This window comes from Aristolochia californica, unplaced genomic scaffold (assembly GCF_029961685.1).
Source record: "Aristolochia californica isolate CCGP_79_NKW_82.1479 unplaced genomic scaffold, dmAriCali1.0.hap1 SCAF_2, whole genome shotgun sequence".
NCBI classification, from domain to species: domain Eukaryota; kingdom Viridiplantae; phylum Streptophyta; class Magnoliopsida; order Piperales; family Aristolochiaceae; genus Aristolochia; species Aristolochia californica.
The window spans coordinates 12,176,093-12,181,225 of NW_027181881.1; the positions used below are offsets into that span (position 1 = coordinate 12,176,093).

A 5,133-nucleotide genomic window follows, 5' to 3' on the forward strand; every position below is an offset into this window, starting at 1 on the left:
GCTTGAGAGGGGCTAGACGCAAGGATTGAGAATCTGGATTCGTGGTTACGTGGCACTCGAGAGAGGCTCGAATCACGATAAAATCCAAAGTTGACGTTTCCTGTTGTGCAAGTAGTTAATTAGATCATTGTTTGATAATTTAGGATATAATCAGTGTTTAGTTTAGATTAATTCATCATATTTGGTTAGGCTAGTTGACTGAAGAATACACAAAATTCAGTCCTCCCTGTGGATATGACCCTCACTTCCCGCTCGATTACATGAACAATTCATACGCTTGTGAGGTATAAAAGCTGATGTAATTAAATTTCAAATCAAGTTTTTGGCGCCGTTGCCGGGGAGGCACTTATTAAGTGTATTTCTTTGTTCTCCATGGTTAGGTTAGATTTATTTTTCTGCTTTCATAATTTTATGTTTTTATTTTATCTTGATGATTTTGTATGGAGTTATTTTTATTTCTTCTAGTTAGTTTGTATTTTCAGTAGTTAGTTTGTTAGCATAATTTGATAGTTTTTTTTTTTTGTGTTTTTATGCACGGGCGCCGCTCCCTAGGTGAACCATTAGCTCCCTTTGTTGAAGAGGTAGAACATATTTGTAGGAAAACACCAGAAGTCAAGTTAGGAACTACCATGGCCAATCAGGATGAACCATTACAGTTACCTCCAGCAGGTGACCGTAGAGCCCTGAAGGATTATTCTATCCCATCCAGCTTCACATCACCTTCTTGCATTATATTGCCACCCACTACTGCTTCCAGTTATGAGTTGAAACCGGGTGTGATCCAACTCCTCCCTACATTCTATGGGTTGGAGAAGGAGGACCCTTATTACCACATCAAGGAATTCTTAGATATCTATGCGACTTTCAAATTCCAGAATTTCTCAGATGACTATATCTGGTTAAGACTTTTTCCATTTTCACTTAAGGATAAGGCCAAGTCTTGTCTTAATTCCTTAGAGGTGGGTAGCATTACTTCATGGGACACATTAGTCATGAAACTTTTGTCCAAGTACTTACCCGTTCAAAGAACTACAGGCCTCAGGAGAGAAATCTCAAACTTTATGTAGCAGGAGGGTGAACACTTTTTTTAGGCTTGGGAGAAATGGAAGGATTTGATCCGTAGGTGTCCGCATCATGGGTTTGAGAAATGGCATTTAGTGCAATACTTTTATCAAGGTCTTACATCCCAGGTTAGATCCATGGTAGATGCAATGAGTGGTAGGAGTTTGATGGGTAAGAGTGCTAGTGAGGCATGGAACTTCTTTGAAACTTTGAGTGATCAATCTCAGCAATGGGTTTCATCATTTAATGTTGATAGGAGATCCCACGAAGCCAAAAGATGTGGTCCAAAAGAGGGGGTCTCTACGAGGTTAATAAAACACCCATGCTCATGGCCAAGATTGAGGGGTTGACTAGAAAAATTGATACCCTTATGGTGTCCAAGAGTTCACCTGCTCCTAACCCATCTACTGTCGGTGCCATATGCTCTAGTTCATCTCATCCCACACAAATGTGTCTATCTAGTTCATCCTACCCGGAGCTCATTGAGGACTTGAATGCAGTTCAGAATTTTCATAGACCAAACTGGAACAATCATTTTTCAGAAACATATAATCTGGGTTGGGCTAGGCACCCAAATTTCTCATGGTCCAAGGACCCTCCAGGGTTTACTCAACCCCAAGCTCCGCGGCCACACTTCACTCAACAGCCATTGATTCCACAAAAACCTTCACTTGAGGATACACTTCAATTATTCATGCAGAATACACAATCCTTCATTGCTAAACTTGAAATGCAACTGAGTCAGTTGGTCAACCACATGAGTGAACAGGCACAAAATAGACTCCCGAGTCAAACCATTCCTAACCCCAAAAGCACACATGAGAGTAGGTCGAGTTCCAATCCCCGCCACGAGCAAGCCAAAGCCATAACCACCCTTAGGAGTGGTCGTGAGTTGAACAATGGGGTAGGGACCACTAAGTCTAAGGAGTTAAAGGATGACAATGGGGGCACATCATTGAGTGAAGAACCTCCAAGTTCTCCACCAACAGCCAGGTAGATCCCTAACCAAGTCCCACCAGCTCCTTATCCACAGTGGTTATCGGACCCACCTAGGAAAGGAGATAGCATACATGAAACGTTGGAACTGTTTAGTAAGGTTCACATTAACATTGCACTTCTTGATGCTATTAGGCAAGTCCCTGCTTATGCCCGATTTTTGAAAAACCTTTGTACACAGAAGAAAAAACAACATATTAACAAAATGGTCTTTCTTACTGGGAAGGTAAGCTCAATTCTGAAGCACAACACTCCTCCTAAAGTTAAAGATCCTGGATGCCCCACAATTTCATGTGCCATTGGTGAACATACAATCCAGAGAGCTCTTCTTGACTTAGGGGCAAGTGTGAATTTGCTTCCTTTCTTTGTGTACCAGCAATTAGCTTTGGGGGAATTGAAACCTACTCCTATCACACTTCAACTAACTGACCATTCTGTCAAGATACCACGAGGAATAGTTGAAGATGTGTTGATAAAAGTGGACAATTTTTTATTCCCGGTTGATTTCATTTTTCTTGATACAGAACCAGTAGTCAATGTGACCAACCAAATTCCTGTCATCCTAGGACGTCCCTTCTGAGCCAAATCTCATGTTGTGATTCATTGTAAAAGTGGTGAGTTGGAGTTGTCTTTTGGAAATTTTAAGGTCTTGTTGAATGTGTTTAATGCCTGGCACCATCCACTTGAGTATGATGATCTGAGTCCTGCATTTAAGATAAAGACTGTTATGCTTGATGACGAATCCACTCTTGAATCTTTTGAGTCTTACATAACATCTTTAGACATGGACTATTTTTATGAGGAAACATATTTCTGAGAGGTTGACTCTTTACTCAGTTTTGTACCTCTGTTGGAGGAAGCTTATGAGGTTTTCACAACTGATCATCAACAAGATCTTCATCTTGACTTGGACAAACCTCTTGAAACTTCAAAGCTAGATCTTAAGCCACTTCCTCCCACATTGAAGTATGCGTTCTTGGGGCCCATGAACTCATTGCCAGTCATTATTGCCTCTGATTTGAGTACTGAGTAGGAGGAACAATTGATTGAAGTTTTACAAGCACACAGAGATGCATTTGGGTGAACTCTTGATGCCTTAAAAGGGATTAGCCCCTCCATATGCATGCATCATATTCATTTGGAGGAGGGGACTAAAGCGTAACATGAGATGCAGCGTAGGTTAAATCCCCATATGCAGGAGGTTGTGAGAGAAAAAGTCATCAGTTTGCTTGTGTCAGGCATCATTTACCCTATTTCTGATAGCACCTGGGTGAGTCCAATTCAAGTTGTCCCTAAGAAAGGGGGGATAACGATAATGAAAAATGAGAGTGGTGAATTGATTCTCACAAGAAGTACCACCAAGTGGCGTTTTTGAATTGACTATAGAAAACTTAATTCTGCCACTAGGAAGGATCACTTCCCACTACCTTTCATTGATCAGATGCTAGAGCGATTGGCCAGCCAAAGTTTTTATTGCTTCTTAGATGGATACTCCGGCTACAATCAAATTCCCATTGCTCCAAAAGACCAGGAAAAGACCACATTCACGTGTCCATTTGGCACCTTTGCTTACAGACTCATGCCTTTTGGTTTATGCAATGCGCCCACCACTTTCTAACAGTGCATGATGAGTATCTTTTCTGACATGATTGGTGACTTTTTAGAGGTCTTTATGGATGACTTTTCTATGTTTGGCTCTAGCTTTGAGACATGTCTGCACAATCTTTCACTCGTATTGTCCCGTTGCATTAAGTCCAATATAGTCTTGAATTGGGAGAAATACCACTTCATGGTAAAAGAAGGAATTGTTTTAGGACATGTAGTGTCTGAGCAAGGTATAGAAGTGGACAAAGCCAAGGTTGACCTAAATGCCAATCTGCCACCACCTACTTCTGTAAAGGGGGTGCGTTCTTTCCTTGGCCATGCTGGGTTCTATAGGCGCTTCATTAAGGACTTTAGCAAAATTTCTCGTCCTTTGAACAATTTGCTTGCTCAAGATGTTGCTTTTGCCTTTGATGATGCTTGTATTCATGCTTTTGAGACACTGAAGAAATGTTTGTCTACTGCACCCATTGTCCAACCCCCTACTTGGTCTTTGCCTTTTGAGTTGATGTGTGATGCCTCTGATTATACATTGGGGGCTGTTTTGGGGCAAAAGGCGGATAAAATTCCCTGTGTCATTCAGTATGCTAGCCGCACTCTTCATGATGCTCAATTGAATTACACTACAACTGAGAAGGAGTTGCTAGCTATTGTGTTTGACTTGAATAAATTCAGATCATATCTGTTAGGGTCAAAGGTTATAGTGTTCACTGATCATTCTGCTTTGAGGTACTTATTACCCATCAAGGACACTAAACCTTGCTTGATTAGATAGATCTTGCAATTCCAAGAATTTGACCTTGAGATTCGAGATAAGAAGGGTTGTGAGAATGTTGTTTCTGATCATCTATCTAGGATATGTGTAGCACCTCAGGAAGGATCCTTTAAATCATTGCTTCCCTGATGAACAACTTCTCCAAGTATCCCAGTTGCCTTGGTTTGCTGACATAGTCAAGTATCTTGTAACTCGTAAGATTCCTGATTATTGGAGTAAACAAGATCGATTGAAATTCTTTTCCCAAGTCAAACATTTTTTTTGGGATGACCCTTATTTGTTCAAGGTGTGTCCAGACCAAGTCATTAGGCGTTGTGTACCTGAGCAAGACTTTGCCAACATTCTTGAATTTTGTCATTCCCACGCATGTGGTGGACATTTTGGTGCTAGAAAGACCGCGGCTAAAGTCTTGCAATGTGATTTCTATTGGCCTTCATTATTTAGAGATGCCCATGAGTTTTGTTGTGTGTGTGATAAATGCTAACAGACTGGTTGTTTGTCAAGGAAGAACATGATGCCTCTTAACCCCAATCTTAATGTTGAATTGTTTGATGCGTGGGGTATTGACTTCATGGGTCCTTTTCCTGTCTCATTCGGCTATCAATACATCCTTGTTGCTGTTGAGTATGTCTCTAGATGGATTGAAGCTATTGCATGTAAGACAAATGATCACAAAGTGGTGGTAAAGTTTTTAAAAG

The 5,133-nt window shown here is 40.9% G+C and overlaps 1 non-coding gene across 1 annotated transcript; it reads right to left on the reverse strand.

Moving 5' to 3' along the window:
- Positions 1-1,034: 1,034 nt before the first annotated feature.
- LOC137957374 (small nucleolar RNA R71) lies at positions 1,035-1,141 on the reverse strand. The gene has a single exon (XR_011113344.1). It is a non-coding gene; the product is annotated as a small nucleolar RNA R71 (small nucleolar RNA).
- Positions 1,142-5,133: the final 3,992 nt, after the last annotated feature.